The 17,481-nt window shown below is 38.8% G+C and overlaps 1 protein-coding gene and 1 pseudogene across 2 annotated transcripts in view; one reads left to right on the top strand and one right to left on the bottom strand.

Annotated features, from left to right (window-relative positions):
* Positions 1 to 17,481, top strand: part of SLC35F1 (solute carrier family 35 member F1) — a gene marked incomplete at both ends in the record, with an annotated part of 400,113 nt that overhangs the window by 199,336 nt on the left and 183,296 nt on the right. The gene's annotated exons all lie outside the window — the stretch shown is intronic.
* Positions 9,008 to 9,942, bottom strand: LOC308436562 (serine/threonine-protein kinase Nek6-like; annotated as a pseudogene). Its single transcript has one exon. The product of its transcript is annotated as a serine/threonine-protein kinase Nek6-like (transcript).

Below are 17,481 nucleotides of genomic sequence, written 5' to 3'. Positions count from 1 at the left end.
CTGAGTGGTACTCATGCCTTGATCAGGAGTTTCAGCCTGTCTTCATGTGCAGCACCAAGCATGCCTTTTGGCCAAGGTTTCTGTCTATTGTAAGGAGAGCAGTGTTGGTGGAGGTAAGCAAACCATCAGCCCGACAGTAGATCCAGTTAGGAAAGCAACATATAGAGGCTGCTGGTCTGTGAGTTGATTTTCTTCAAATTGGCCATCCTTTCAAACTTTAAGAACATTCCCTTGGGTATAAATGCCCCATTTTGAAGATCACAGTATGTTAGGACAAATGACTATGTGCTTAATATTTTACAACATTGTGGTAAATAAAAGCTCAAGAAGCATTTATAAAAATAAAGCCCTTTTACCGAGGACATTAAATATGTATTGGCTGAATGCAATAACCACTGCTGTGATTGAATTCAAGGCACATTTAGTAAAATTTAAGACACAGAATGAAGAATGCACGCCAAAATGAAGGACTCGACAGTTTATATTATTAAAGAAGTTTATTAGTCCCTAACTCATTCTAAATGCAAGAGATAAATAAGTTAAGCCTCACTAAACCATGGCTTCGCTGTTCTCTGAAGACTTTTGTCTTTTCCAAAGCAGTCTCACTACGTGGTCCAGACTAGCTTTCAACTTGCAATTCTGCTTCCTCTACCTACCCAATGCTGCAATTTTAAATGTTCACCACCCTAACTGGTTCCCCTTTTTAAAAAATAGTGAATTAAAAAAAACATCAAAAACATTGAAGAATGGTAAGGCCATGTGATGGTTAATGCACTGTAAAAGAGAAACAAGGCTTATGCTTTCAGTGTGAGCCTAGACTGTAATGACTGAGCTATCTCTCCAGCCCAAGGGCCAACAAATCAAAGTGCATAATTCCATCATAGTTGGATCTCACCAGACAGTTTCCCTTCTGAGCTTGTGCTAGATCTCTCGCAGTTCACTTGTATTGCAATTATTTTACTATATACCCACTGGGAGTTGGGTAGCACTGCCAGATGCCAGGCACTGTAAGGAGAGGAAGATCTGCTACCCACAGGCAAGAAGAAGTGAAAGGACACAGAATGGAATCGTTTGTCATTAGAACACTTGATTCACACCCCAACCTCACTGAGCCTTTCCATCTACCAGAAGTCTTTGTTGTGCCAGAGCCTTAGTTTCCTAAGTGGAAAAATGACAAGATGGTTCCTGAATTACTGCCACATTTAAGCACACCCTGTCTGTTGCAAATCCATGTTTGTAACACTTGAACCTTGTGAACTACCATCAGTGTTCAGTCTGTTCTTGTATTCCTTCTTTATCACAGCCTCTGAGCATCTTTCCCTGCATCTTCACGTCTCTTTAGAACTCCCAGCTCTTCACAATATATGCTTTAATGTAGCTCTTTGCCCATGGATTTCTATTCCCACTTTGTCTAAGTGCAGTAAAGTCTACTCCTCACCTTTAGATTTAGGCTGCCCAGTTTTTTTTTTTTTATTTCTGAACTTTCAGGAGGGAGATGCAGGGTATAAGATTAATCTATTAAATACATGCCATTCTTGATACCTGTATCTGCCCAAACAGCCTCTTACCACACATTCTGCACACGTATCTGTAAACACTCAGTTGACCATCCCTGCACTGGACAATTTTGCTTTACTGTTTACTCTTAGAAAACTACCAAATGGCATGTGGCATGATCGATCTCTCTCTCTCTCTCTCTCTCTCTCTCTCTCTCTCTCTCTCTCTCTCTCTCTCTCTCACACACACACACACACACACACACACACACAAATACACACATACACTTTCTAATATTTCCTTCTCCACCATCACTGTTGCTTCCCTCTCCAACATGAATTCATCACATTATCTTCAAAACTCGTCTTAAAATTAATGGGAGGAAGTTTCCGAGGGCACAGAGATACTACCATGTTCACAGCTGCAGTATCTTTCCCTTTGTAATATTAAAAATTATTTCCTAAGGAATTATTTTTGAAACATAGTGTCTTGTTGCCCAGGCTAATCTTGGACTTCTGATCTTCTTTACCTGCTGAATGTATGGATTATGGATGTGTATTAACACTCATCTAGTTATTTGATTTATTATTTTTTAATGAAAAATTTTAGAATTTCTATGCATTTGAGTGTTTTTGCCTACATGTATGTATGTGTGTCATGTGTGTCCCAGATACACATGGAATTCAAAAGAGAACACAGATTTCCTGTAGCTAAAATCACAGATGGAGATGAGTCATCATGCTGAGAACAGAATCTTTATCCTGTGCAAGAGCAACAAGTGCTCTTATCTGCTGAGCCATCTCTCCAGCCTGTAAGCTCATCTTTCAAATGATATAAAAACATAAAAACATAAAATTGCTCATATTTTTGAATTCTGTGGATGTTCTAAAATACATATATGTTCATTGTATATTGGTTAAAGAAGGTTAATCACATATGTCTTCTCAAGTATTTATCAGTTGTTTATAGTGAAACCATTCACAACCGTTCTTTCTTGTTTTTAAAAAGTATACCGAGCCTTGTCATTATCTATAATATCCCCACGGTACAGCACTATTTTCTCACTCTAAGTCCTTTTTGTTCAGGATATCCAACATTTTCCTTAGCCCAGCTTCTTGGTTCTTGGTGGCCAACTTCTCAGACTTAACAAACCAAGTACACAGTGGCCAATGGTTTGTTTCCTGTGCAGTTTCAGCAGTGGTGGCTGATAATTCAATTGAAGGTCCCTAGTAATTTAATTGAATACTAGTATGTCAGCACTGAGACTTTAGGGAGTCAGATAGTCTCACCTATCACTGGTCCTGTACTAACACCAGTGACCCTGCACTCCTGTGTGTCTAACCTCTGCATCCTTATTCGAATGAAAGCAGATAATTCACAAGGGCACCCATTCTAATTTTAGAGCTCATCTTTGCACTTACGTAAACACTGGTAACTTGAGCAATCGAGCTTTATTCTGAGCTCCGAGACTCATACCATTTTCAAACCTGCAAAGGGTGAATGATTTTGCCTTATTGCTCCAACAACTGTCTGCACAGTTGATTCTAAGCATTATCACCTTTATAAGGGTATACATTTTCAGAAGGCTCTTCTGAAGAATGTTAATTCAATGCTTAAGTGAAGGAATGTCCATCCATCTCTGGAGAGTTGCTTAGTCCTCTAGTGACAATGAGATTATTGTTTGTGAAGTAAGATGGAGGGAGACTATATGCACAGGTGCATTCTAAAGGCATAAAAAGAAGGAAAAGTAATTCTGTGTTTCATGAACACAACCACAGAAGGGGCTTCTCAGATCATCAGAGTTATTTCCTTGGTAACAGGGTCAATAATTTTATTTTAACCATATAACTCTGTATAAGGTGGAATGAATGAGAAAGATAGTTCAGGGTAGAGAATATTTGAGTGTTATTTACATGCAATAAATTTATTTTTGTAAAGTGCAATTTGGTGTTCCATTGCAATAAATCTCTTCAGAGTCACAGACCAAGGCACGCACTGGTTTCCCTTTCTAGACTTTCACTTAAGCGCCACACCATACTGTGTTCACTTGTGTTATACTTCTTTCATTTAGCATCTTGGCTGTAGTTCATTCATTTTGCTCCATGCATCACTTTTCCATACTGTCCTCTTGCTGAGTAGTAAGGATATAACACAGCATGTTTATTCACCAGTTGATGAAGATTCAAATTGTGTCCTTTATGCATAATACCACTATGAACATTCATGCATTTACTTTTGTGTGAACCCAGGAGTGAAATACTAAGAGTCAAAATTGTAGCTTTGCCTGAAAAATGCTATTGTGCATTCCCACCTGTGATACATGAGGTGTTCAGTCACTCTGAGTGTTCCTCGACCTTCTGTGTCAACAAGTCTTTATAACCTTGAGTTAGCTAGGGTGGCATCTTTAGCTGTCTTTCTGTAATGGTTAGGAATGCACACATCTTCGAACGTGTGTCTTGTCCATCTACCACCACCCCTTCCCTGATAGAGTTCCTTTGTATGGGCTTAGCTATCCTGGAACTAGCTCCGTAGACCAGGCTGGCCTTAAACTCAGAGATAAGCTTTCTTCTGCCTCCCTAATGCAGGATTAAAGGCATACACCACTGGCAAGTCTTTTACCCTTTAAATTACCCTATTTTTTTTCTTAAAAACTTTTTTTTTGAACAAGGTTCTCTCTGTGTAGTCCTGGCTTTCTTGAAACCCATTATGTAGATGAAACTGGCTTTAAACTCATAGAGGTCTGCCTGCCTCTGCCTCCCATGTGATAGGATTGAAGGCAAGCACAACTAGACCTGGCTTAAATTGACTTATTTTTAAAATAGATATGGGAGTCTCTGAATTTGTCCAATACTTTTGAGTATAGAGAAGTGAGAAATCTCGTGGATAGACAAAGCAGAACTCACTCCAGGAAGGGAACAGGCATGAGCTAATGAGTCCCTAGTAGCCCCACTGTGGCCAGTGGCATCCCTGTGCACACTAGACTGTTGATGCCCATGACAAGATGTAACTGGGACTTACCGTAATAGCTTTGTTTCTCGATTTCTGCTTATTTGTTTTTTAAATCTAAGTATGGTTGTACTTCTTCATTGCTTTTCCCTCTTTCCTGGAGTCTAGAGTAGGACTATGTTAAACTAAAGAAAATGCATAAGCTGTTGTGTTGATAATGTAAATTACTCTAACACATTGTAAATCGATCATCAGACTTAAGCTACTTGAGTAGATCTTAAGAGCTATGTGAGGATAGATCTCAGAGCACAAACCTACCTGGCATTAAGTAAATGTTGCCTGATAGTTATCACCTCTTATGCCTGAAAAAAGAAATAAAAGCATATCAACTCTTCACATTGAAAATAGGACATTTATGTGCATACGATGCGACATAAATTAATCCAGCAGTAATGGTATTTTGTAATACAAAGAGCACAAAGACTTCCACATTATTGGCTAGTCTATAATAATGCTGTCTAATACACAGTAATTTTCTACCAAGAAGTTATTACAACACAATATTTATTAAACGTCATTGTGTAATAGCCATGGGAGCTACTCAGTATGACTTTAATAATTTTGTCCATTTTTTCTAAAATGTATAGGACGTATAATATTATGCTCATTTTTACAAATTAGAAAGATAAGTACATATTTATTTTTGATAGACATTCCAGAAGGTAGTGGCGCTTCTTTTGTAGGTTTCCAATTTAAATGACACAATGAGCTTTCACTTGGTACTTGTATAGAGTATCCAGTAGATAGAGTGACTTGAGATGAAATGAATTGGGAAATCAAACATGATGAAAGGCTTTGTAAAAACAATGAGATCATGTATTGAATAGAAGAACCTGGGGGTGGGGTTGGGGTGGGGAAGCGCAGTGTCTAGTCACAGCACTAACAATAATTTGTGCTGCAGTCTCAAGTTGGAGCATGTGAGGCTCCAGTTTCAGGTGCATATCTTCATTCATTTCTTTTGCATTTATTTGGTGGCCAATAGTAAACTCACAAATGCTCTCCCGTAATGCCTGGCTTAGAGTAGCCAGTCAGCACAGTTTGGTGTGCTACATGGAAGAGCCTAAAGAAAATAAAGAGCATCTTAATCTTTGTTGTTTTGCTTTTTCTTTTGTTTTGTTGGTTTGTTTAATCTCTTTATCTGCTACAAAGTAGAATAGTGACAATCAGACAGACCTAGCTGCAACCGGGCTAACGTACTCTGAAATACATGGGGCATTTCTGAAAATCTGCTTTGGAATAGAAATATGTTTTTATAAGACATATCTGTCTGTGCTGTATGTATAGGAATGACTGTCACAGGCTCATGTGCTTGAATGCTTGGTCATTAGGGAGTGGTGCCACTTCATAGCGATTACCTTGATGGAGTAGGTGTGGCTTTGTTGAAGGATGTGTGTCACTGTGGGTGGCCTTTAGGGTTTCAAATGTTCAAGCCAGGTCCAGTGTCTTTTGCCTTCCTACTGCTTGTGGAACTGGCTGTAGAACTCTAAGCTCCTCAAGTACCATGTCTGCTTGTGTGTTGCTAGGCTTTCTGCCATGTTCATAGTGAACCAAACCTCTGAACTGTAAGCAAGCCCCTTTATAGGAGTTTTCCTTTATAAGAGTTGCTATGGTCATAGTGTCTCTTCACAGCAATAGTACATTGGCTAAGACACAACAGTGTTCAATGGCTTTTCCATCATAAAATCCCATTTTCTATTCTAAGAGTACTTGAGAATGTGTACTGTGTCAGGGGTGCCCATTGCTATGGGATAAAATATTCTGATGATAAAAGATCTCAAAGCTAGGTACATCTTTTAATATCTGTCTAGGGAAACTGAGAAGGGAAAGATTTGATCAAGTTATCCCAAACCTATCCAACCCTTTGTTGACACAATCCAATCCTTGTAAATGTGTGTTAGATGGTCTGTAATATTGGCTTATGTAAATTTCTCACCTTTTCTCAGCATAAATTTCAAGATATGAGTGAGGGTCCCACCCACAAACTCATTAAACTTTAATAGTGAATAATTGAATGGAGAAAATTTGAAGACTGAAAGTGATAAGTTGAAGTCTCAGGAGAGGATCAGCAAGCCATAGGAAGATTGCACACAGTGATAACACAAGTAACATGAATTGAGTAAGAGTCTTAGGTTATTTGTTAGGGGAAAGAGCTTTGTCTTGGGTACTAAGACTCTCAAGTTAATTCCAAATGTCAACTGCATTGTCTAAAAGATTCTCTGTATTTCTGGCACAACAGTAGGGTATTTTGTTTTTTCTTTCTTTCTCTGCCCTTTAAGTCTTTTTTTTTTTAAGTTTACAATTTATTTACAGTCCTATCAAAAATACATATTTTGCATTTCATGTGATCTCAATTTTTTTTGTTAAAAGTAAAATACTAGATAAAAATAACAAGATCTTGTAGGGATGAAAAGAAGTTTATAACACTAGAATCTTCCCAGGCCCAGGACAGTGAGAAAGGCAACAGGAGAGGATGAGACAAAACCCAGACAAACAAAGGCAGCAGAGAACGGAGCTACAAAGCCGAACTTCAGTTCCTATCGGCTGAATGTACCTCCTCCAGAGACAGTCTCTATGCTAACCCATTGAATGTGCCACACCTATGTTCTTAGAAGACAAATATCACAGACTTGGCTGATGAGGAAGCCCATAGCAACCGCAGGTTACATATTACCCCAAAGCACATGGACAGGGACAATAAAAATTACAGAGCTTCATTATAATTTTTCTTCCCCCCCCCACATAGAATTCCCCTGTGCAACAGAGCCCTGGATGTCTTGCACCCACTTTGTAGACCAAGCTGGCCAACTCACAGAAATCCTTCTGCCTCTACTTCCAGAGTGTTGGGATAAAAGCATGTGCCACCACACCAGGCTTTCATTATCATTTTCTAATGATGATTTTAATTATCATTTTGTAATCATACTGAATCTCTCTAATGAGACACCTCAACCCAAGAAGAAATGCTGATACCTGTGCCTTATACAATGGTAGAGTGACTTCAATAGCTTCGTCTAGCCTTCAATAGCTCTCCAAATAAAGTGGCCCGTCTCCATGTTTAAATGAACTCCAACAGTTCTTGGTTCATAATTTTAAACCTACATAATTCCAGGAAGATGCCCTATAAAAGATCAGCGGCATTGGAGCAATAGTCAGCATAGATACCAGTGTCTGATCTTGAGGACATAGTTTCCAGTGGGAATGGTGTAGGGCGATGATAGTTTTGGAATATTATAAATGGACACCAGGTTTGTTTTTGATTTTGTTGTTGTTTTTGTTTTGTTAGAAGAACAGAACTCAGACTATTCCTTCTAACACTTAAGTTTCCTTATAAGTTAGTCTGCACAGTTAGTTCTATTGGGAACAAACTCATAAATGAACACATTTGCTTTTCCTGCACATCACACAGAATATTTTAATTCTTCACTTGCTTGGTCCATGACTTGAGTTTTCTGAAGGGGGACAGGTCACATTTTTGACTCACCCGACATTGCTAGTAGATCTGTTGGTTTGGTGTTTGTTTGTTTGTTTTGTTTTGTTTTTGAGCAGGGTCTTAAGTAGTCCACTCCTGTCTCAAACTTCCTGTATTGTTCAGGGCAACTTTAGATTCTTGATCCTCCTGCCTCTACCTCTCGAGTGCTCGGATAACAAACTTAGGCTGGCATGGCTAAATAACTACTTTTGTTTTAAAACCTGTCTGCTGCCTGGAAGATAGTTACCTTATTCATCCCATTTGCAGATGAAGAAACAAAGACTCAGAAAGACCCACAAACTTGTCCAGGTCACTAGGAAGATACAGAATCAGAATTTGTAAAGAACAGTGTGAGAGCAAAGCTTCTAGAATGTTCTTGCTGTCTTCCCCATGGATAAAGTGCTGCGAATGCGTTCCAGCAGGTGATGATGGTGTGAGGCAGGGTTAATAAGATGGTGGAGGACCCTGCCATCTCCCAGAAGCCACTTATGCCGAAATGCCCGTTGCTAGGTGCTCCTCACTGTCACTCATCAAATTAGCAAATGCAGAGAAAACATTAGCGAAATCTCTACTCTAAACCACTATTTCCATTGTATCCCTTTACAAGAGAGTAAATGAAGCACGCAGTCTGATTGTGTAGAAAGGAACTAAGAACTAAACCAACTGGTGGTAACCATTTGCAAAGGCTCGCCCATACCAGTCACCCAGCTCCCATCAAGTCTCCTGACAGTGTGGGCCTGGACAGGTCTAAAGCAACCAGGCAGATGTTCACATTTCAGTAGGTGCAAGGGATTTTGATGACTGCCCAGCCCCCTTCCCCACTAACAGCCCAGCTTAGACTGTCTGCAACAGTTCAAAGAGAGGACTTTGGAGTTTGACCATAACCTGCCTGATTTCAGCTCAGTGGCAGAGGCAGCCGTCTTTGGGAGCCAGCCAAACATCCTCTGGTCTTCGCTGTGGGGGCTTCCAGGTAACATTTGGGGAGAGGACTCAAGCAAGACTGGTGACGTTTGGCTTTGATGAGGTGTGCTGCATTCAGGTGGTGGATATCCAGACACGCATCTGTCTAGCCACCTGGTGCACATATCCAATGTCAGGTCGGTGGTCAAAGTTGGGGTAGATACACATACTGACCAGTTCCCAAAGCTTCTCAAAGTAGTGCTCTCCAGGGAGAGGCGGGAAGTCACACTGCTCAGTCTTTTGGCAGAGGGAGAAGAGATTCATCTTAGCTCCATAGAAGGGGCTCTGGAGAGCTGCCATCTCACACAGCAGGCAGCCTAGGGACCAGATGTCTGACTTGATGTTGTAGCCATTCTCGTGGATTCTCTTGGGTGACACGTACTACGGTGTTCCCACTAGTGAGTGGGCTGCAGTGGTCTCCGAGCTGAAGAAGCGGCCCAGACCAAGGTCACCAAACTTTACCATGCCCTTAGCTGTTACGAACATGTTGGCATGTTTGATTTCTCAGTGCATCACTGTCGGGAATGCATGTGCTCCACCGCGCTGCACAGCTGCACAAAGTACTTCCACTCGGTCCTCTCCGGAATAAGCTGCTTTTGTTTCTTGAAGTACTTGATCATCTATGAGAGGTCACCCGCGTCAGCCAACTCCAGCACAAGGTTCAGTTCATTGTCTTAGATGAAGGAGTCCAGATACTTAATGGTGTTCGGATGGTTCAGTTGCTTTAGGAGACCAATTTCTTTGACACAGTCCTGTCTGGCTTTGGCATCCATCATTTCAAAAATCTGCACCTTCAGAGCCACTGTCTTCCTGTCCGGCAGGCAGGTGGCCTTGTAAACCTCCCTGAACTGTCCTCAGCGAGTCTTCTCACTTTGGAAGTCTGTCAGCAATCCGTGAAAAGACAGGGTGTTTGGGTGCCTCTGTGGGTCTACAGGGGGTTCAGGCCCCAGCCCATGGCAGAGGTGGTTGGGGCAACCTCCATGAGGCATGAGGCTGGGCTGTCCTGCCATTCAGCTTGCCAGCCTCAGGAGGTCACAGGAGGCACTGGCAGCTCTTGGGGGGGGGGTGATCACAAGTCCCAGGGGTTGGTGACATTGCAGCCAGTTAGTCCACCGGGTTCAGCCGCTACCAGACACCAGGTTTTAAAATTAATTGGCTATGATAGTGAATTTTATGTGACCTTTATCTAGATTAAAAAAACAAAACAAAAACAAAATTCTCAAAAAGGGAAAAGAAGAAAAAGAAATTTATGGTAATAAGCTATGAAAAAGCCAAGGGCTAGGCAAGTCTAGCTTATCACTGATTTCTTGTATATTTTTACTCATTTATAACGATACCACCAGCTTGGGGGAAGCTTACAACTTTATTTTTATTAGATTATTTTTATTAGATTCTCAGAGTAGCTACTCGAGGTGCAAGTTAGACTATCTGTGATGATCCTCTGCTTTTAGAAAGCTGAACAGAACCTTATTAAACATAATTGACCTTATTGAAAACACATAGTGATCTAGTGTGAGAAGAACATCTTCCTTGGTTCCACATCTAACCTTTACGAAGCTGTTGGGCACCATTACCTTCATCATGTCACTCTTGAGAAAAGTGGATCTCATAGAGGCTGTGTGCATCATTTAAGGTTATCACAGTTACAGAGCAGAGAGTTGAACAGTGTTCTTGGCTTTGTTCTTCTGCACCAAACAGATCTCTTTAAGGAGTAACTCAATCGAACAATCTTTCACACATAGTCATATTTAAGTTATCCATAAAAAATTTATTTTCAAGGACAATACCATCCTTTCTTTAGGAATGCATTGTGCTGGTTAGTAGCCCCATCAAAGGTACCAGATACTTCCTTATATCTACATTTATTTCATACACCTGGCCAAAGTCCTTTCTCGTTTGTCTTTTTCTCCATTGAAGAAGAGACTTTCAGGCATACCAACTATATAAAATGGTAGACAGGAGGGAAAATGCACTTCTCATTTCTCTATATTCTGAAATATTCTAACACCAAATGGTTTAATGCCAAAAACGGCAGAGCATTGAGATTGGTGCTTAATATTTGCAGTGTTTGAGCAGCAGCCCTGCCTCTCAGAATCAAATATTGCCATCAAATCCCACGAGGAAGAGACAGCTCTCTTCAAAGTTATATTTTCCTTAAAATGGAACGTTACCCTTAGAAAAATGTGAACTATCAATAAACGTGAATTAAACTCTTATTCCTAGTGTTCAGTGATATTTTATTTTTGTCCCTCCATTGATGCAAAATAATGATAATCTATCTTAAATAAAAATTTACCTTGGCATTTTTGTATGTCCTATGTAAAAGCATCTTTGTTCCTTGATATCTTCCACAGCTCCACTTCCTTAATTCAAGGGGAAAAAATTGGAAATGTAACAGAAACATTAACTAACTCCATCACTATGTGTGTAAACCACACATTGCTGTGGTTTACAGTGTGGTGAACTTGGGACAACGTGGTACTTTGATTTCCAGGCAAACTGTCCTGTCCTTATCAGTGTGAAAAAGTTCAACACCAAGCAAACTACTCATTGAACAGGCTTTCCTGTCACAGAAGAAAACACCCAGTGGGATGATGACATCTTCCATTTTAACACAAGGAAGCTTAGATTTATTGTACATTTTTAAAAACCTACCTTTGCTAACCAGAGCTTCCAGCTAATAGACTTCAGTTTTTTTAGACATTTATCTCAACCCCTGTCCTTCCTCTACTCATGAAGAAGCTAGAAGGAGTGAACTGTACATGGCTGTACTATAGCCAAAAGGCAGGCAGCAGGGAAGAAAGGGAGGGGGGCAGAGTCTATTTCATTCCAGACCCTGGCTAATTGACATCCAAATAATTAAAGAGCTTGCTTTAAGAATAACCAGTACCTCATGGAGGCTTTGTGATGAAATGATGAACAGGACACAGGGAAGAGCTCCAAAAAAATTGGAACATTGATCAACTAGTAAATACCCAAGGCTGTGGGCTAAGAGCATGAAGTGAGACAGAGAGACAGAGAAAGGCATCCCCAATAAAAGAGAATAAATTAACAGCTGGCTGGCAGCAGCAAGCTATCTAATAGTTGGGACAGAGATCAGCTTTCACTTCCAGTGAAGGGAAGGCCAGTAATTGGTAGTTTGAACAATTTATTCTGAAGAGACTTTTTAAAAAGCTTGTATTGTGTTCCATTTATGTTATATAATAACTATCTATCTGCAAACCAAAAAATAAAATCCTACGCAAAGAGTTTCTTTCTTTGACTATTTCTCCAGGTTCAGTTAAACTGGAGGGTGACAGCAATTACCCAGATCTAAAGAGAAAAAAATCTTACTTTTGCTTAGATCAACAGACAAGTTCAACCCAAAGTTATACTTCTCTTTAACTCCAACACCTAAAGATCATTGAGTAGAACTGACCTACACAGGTAATATATTTTATGGGTGTTAAAAGACCCATCTTAGAAGTTGAATAATGAGTGATAACATATTTAACAATTACCATGCAAATAGACTGTATACAAAATAGATAAAGTATTTAATAAAAGGTTAAAAAAAGCAATTGCCCCAATGTATTATAAGTGGGTGCTTCTCTCCCAGATTCCTAGTCTATGTGCTAAGGTCCTGGAAAATGCCAAAATAGACTTGATGCTTCTCTACAATCCTTGGTTGTCCTTGATAAGGATGATAGAGATTTGTAGTTACCGTGGAAAACACTTCTGAATGGGGCCATGCAGTACAGAGGCAGCTCCCCTTTCTCATCAATACAGTGACTATTCTCGGAAACAACTTGCTTATCAGCTTTTGTGCCCATCATGAGAGGTTGTGAAAATTACGTGAAATGGAAATTTTGTGGCATTTCTCCTTAGATAGACCAAGTGAAAGGACTTTCAGAAACCTGCTCAGTGGGCTCTGGGTCAGCACTGTCAGTCAAGTGAACCACCATCATTTGGTCCTATGTGGAGCAAACCGACTCTGTAACTGCAACTCAGGCACATTCATGAATCACCGAAAAGAAATGACTTTGCAGCAGAATTTATCTCCGAACGAAACTGTGGTCTTAGGATATGTCTTTTGTTTTCAAATCCACAGTACTCAGGAATACACCAAGAGATGGTGTCTGAACTTCAAAGTAGAATACTGGAAACCCAGTACTAGCAATGCCTTTAGCCTGTTATGACCTTGAATTTTTCATCTAGTCACTTTGACTTTTATTTTCTTCAGCTTTAGAATGAAGAGGTTTGACAATTTGAATTTTGAGGTCACTCAGCCTCTTAGAATCTTGTCCTCTTACATTAGTGTATAATTAACCTATGATCTCAGATGCTAGGAGTGTTAATGTTAAATAAATTAGTTTACAGGATAAAGTAATGGAAATGCTGGTGACAATTTTCTTCCCGTGAACTGTGCTGTCCAGGTTGGGAGGCTAAAAGACTTTTTTATGGTCCTGGGCTCTCCCATCCCCATCTCTCTTTAGAGAGGGAACAACAAGATATAAACCATTATAGTAAAAATAATCCTGGAAGATGGAGTCTCCACGCTCTGTAACTTCTTCCATTTGACTGGCATCTTTGCTACTGTGGTGTCATTGAGCCTAGCCCAGGTCACGTGACCAGCTTCAAACGTTGCCTTAGGTCACCTGTCACAAACACCTGAAAACCCACAAAAGCCTGAACACATTGTTTACCAAATGTGAGTAGGATTCAAGCATGTATTTTCAAATTTTATATCTAGGACAGCTCAGAAAAATGTTAAGGTATAACTAAAATAACTTAAACAATAAAAGGGACCAGCAGTTACAATGATAAATATAAATTTTTGGCTTCTGGCCTATTCTTTTCTACAACTCATTATTTTCCACAATATGCAGGAGAAAATGCTGCCAAGATGAGTGAACAGCAAATTGTAATGAAACAGAGCTCAATCAGATTAAAACCACATGTAAAGAAAAGTTTGATTTCTAACAATTCCACATTCCCGAATATGGTCATCTCTTTGAATTTGTATTTTCAGATAAATAAATGTATAAATAACTGCTTGAAGGCATATGCCTATGTGCTAAAAGAAAAAAAAAACCAAGAACCCAGTTAGTTACAGAAAACAAAAAGAAAATGGTGTTTCAACGTTTGGCTCTCAAGATTTTTGTTCAGCAGCTAATTTAATGCTACTGGGTAAAATTTATTTTTATGATATAAAGTTGTCTCACCTTCCCTTCCAGTCTGGGTTACACAATTACTTAAGAAATGTTACCAATCATATACACAAAATAGCAAAAAAAAAAAAAAAGTCTTTATTTATGGGTCTTTGGTTACATGCTGCTGATGTGGTATACTTTTATAGTGAGACATAGTTATTCAGTGAAATTCTTCTGCAAAATGAAAGCTTTAGAAAGAGCAAACACTAGATGGTGATTGCCCCTGCCTATTTGTGAAAGAGTCCTGGTAATCCATGTTTTTCTTGAGGAATTGTCCTCACACCTGTCCCAAGAATTGGCTTCTTTGTTAGCATTCGAGAAGTATAAGAAATTTCCCAGATACCCAGTAGACAACCTTGTATGTCAGACCCCATGCTGAATCCATCACTGCCTGTTTCCAAGATGAGGGTTTTTCCAGGGTACCCGAGCTGAAGCAAGCCAAGCCAGGTGACACCTGGGAGTTGATGAGATTTAGAAGAGAAAACATATTCAATACATGACCTTGTTAATACCATTAATGCCCATTGTCAGCTGACCATCTCAGTGATGGAGGACTTCCAGGGTCCTGGAGTGACTCTTGGGTTACTGCCCATTGATAATTATAATTCTTTCCCCCCGCTAGTTCATTTGGCTGAGTTCCGAGGGCACTAAATATGCATGCTGGTGTTTTATAGGATTTTCTGGATAGAAGGAAGGAGAATGGTTTTAATTTCTGAGCTCAAATATACTTCTTGGTAAATACAACTAAGGTTTGAGTGGTGTGCACTTCACTATCACTGTGAATAAATTCCAAGTGTTCTCATCAGAAAAATACTAGCTATCAGGCTAATACATATATTAAATCAAACATCATTTTATAATCCAGGAATATGTATAGCTACAATTTGTCAATATATAAAATAATAAAAATTCAAATTTAAATCTAACAAAAAGTGACATTGGATAAGACAGTTTTTACAAGATAAATTTTGTGTTTGCTTCAACTGAAAAGAAATGTTTCAGGGAAGGTTAGCATGGCTTGCCAAGAAGGATTACATGCAAATTTTTGCTGCATCCCATATTAAGTAAATTGGGGGCCATTCCAGAGCTCAGTGGTAAAGCACCTACTTAGCATGCATGAAGCTTTAGGTTCAATTCTGTGTCACAGAAAAATATTATTCAAACTATATACAATAGAAACCTTTCCTGAGATGCAACACAGTTGGCATTTAATCCTTCAAAATGGTGGTATCACTACACCCTTCCCGATGCGGGACTTTTAGAGGGGCCTCATGTGTCGTCAGTTAAAGGAGGATTTAATAATACTTTCTTCCTCTCTTAGGATTGGTCAAACACACTCAGGTCATTTTGAAAATAACGTGTCATATAAATTTTGCATTTGAGTACATGTGAAATTTTATCTTAGAGTTTCAGTGTGTTAACTTTGAGTATTTGATGGCAATAAATAAATAAACAATATTTCAACAGACTTGGCTCCCTATCTAGGATTTCTGAAGGTTGTTATTGACCTATTGAAATGGTTATTAGTTTTTTTTTTTCCATTGAGAGCAAGGATGGAGGCAGGGTGAATTACAGATGCCTGACCTCTGACATCACAGTCCTTAGTGTCTCCTTGGGGTGACTGATAGTGCATAAGTAAGCAATGAAGAAACCACACAGTGTTAGCCTCTTGCATAGAGGGTATCTTGAAGTTTAAGTGAAGTAATTATAACTTTCTGTAATAGTTTGCCACGTATTATGATGTCAATATGTTTGGAATATTGTTTCATTAATCTACCCAGGATTTTTAGGAAACGTGGTCCTTAGTGGTTTTCATCAGCAAAATGAAAATAGCTTCTACCACCAAATCTAGTGAAGTCTGCTTGCCTGCGGAATACCATGTCTGTCATTTAAAAACATAGTTTTAGGCTTTGAAGTGAATTACAGCAAATGTATAGCACATGGCCTGTTATATCACACTATATCCAATGTTCAGAAGCCTGGGAATATAGACCATTTATGGCAGTATCTGCCTCCTGCCTCCATCCCAACTGTGCCTACTCTTTTGTATTCAAAAGACTGCATAACTATATCTACTTAGTACGCACGAGGCACCAATTTTTCTTACCTATTTATACTGTGCTAACGATGTGAAAGGATTTGAACAGAAAAGGATTGCAGCTTATAAATCATCTTAATAAAAGTTACAAAACTGGAGGCAATAAAAGGAAAAAAAAGCTATATAACAATCGTACAAAGATTTTGTTTTTGATAACTAAGAATTTTTCATGTAGTTAATTCAGAATATTTTACAGTCTTCCAATTAATAATCGTAAAACATTTCCCATGAAAGTAATATGAGTGTGGTATTCCAGCTAGTATATATATTATAGTGTCCTGGTCCAAGGTCACCCTTTCCCCCAAACACACAAGTGCTTTTGTTTTAAATCTATCACATTTTCCTTTCATTTTCAAGTTATTTCACGATTTAACTCAGTAAGTGAGAATAGATTTAATGGTAAAAATATATTTATTGATCAATCACTAGAAAGCAAAAATTAGTCAAAGACCTGCTAATGTACATAAAATATATTCACTTTTAGTTACATTCGGAAATCATTTCTAAATATTTTGCATTTGGTATTGTGGGTTAGTCATTTTTATAATGTGCATAAAACATATTCACCTGTAGTTAATATCCAGAAATCATTTCTAAATATTTTGCATTTGGTATTGTGGGTTAGTCATTTTTATAATGTGCATAAAACATATTCACCTGTAGTTAAGATCCAGAAATAATTTCTAAATGGTTTGCATTTGGTATTAATGAGTTAGTCAATTTTATATCGTCACAGTTCTTTGGGAAATGATATAAAATTGCTGTGTACTATGTAATCAGGTCAATCATGACTTAACGAAACATCAATTTACAGCAACATTTTGGTCATTTCTGGTATTTTACCATATGTACAATGATCATGAGTCTATTATTCCCATCTTTTTTTATTACCTTAAATTCTCATAAATGACATGACGAACTGCAACAAAGAACACCAGCACCAATGTTGCTTCTTAGTTCATGCAAGAGTGTGCCAGCGCTGCCCCCGTTAAATCTCAGTTCTCATTTCCTACACTAGTGACTGTTACACGGAGAAATGCTTACATGTGCTGATAAGTAACTCTAACTTTTACATTCAGACATTCAGGAAAGAAAAGCTCACTCTTTCTCATCCTTTTTTTTATTATATAATTATTCTCACCAGTGTAAATCTTTAAAAATACATATTAGTAATACCAGCTCACTGACAATTTATTGCCATGCTAAAAGCCAATGGCTTTGTGGGGAGAGGTGTTAAGTATGTGCTTTCTAGAAATATG

This window comes from Micromys minutus, assembly GCF_963924665.1.
Source record: "Micromys minutus genome assembly, chromosome: 25".
NCBI lineage: Eukaryota > Metazoa > Chordata > Mammalia > Rodentia > Muridae > Micromys > Micromys minutus.
The sequence above is the reverse complement of the archived record's forward strand: the minus strand, read 5'-3'. Positions and strand labels throughout refer to the sequence as shown.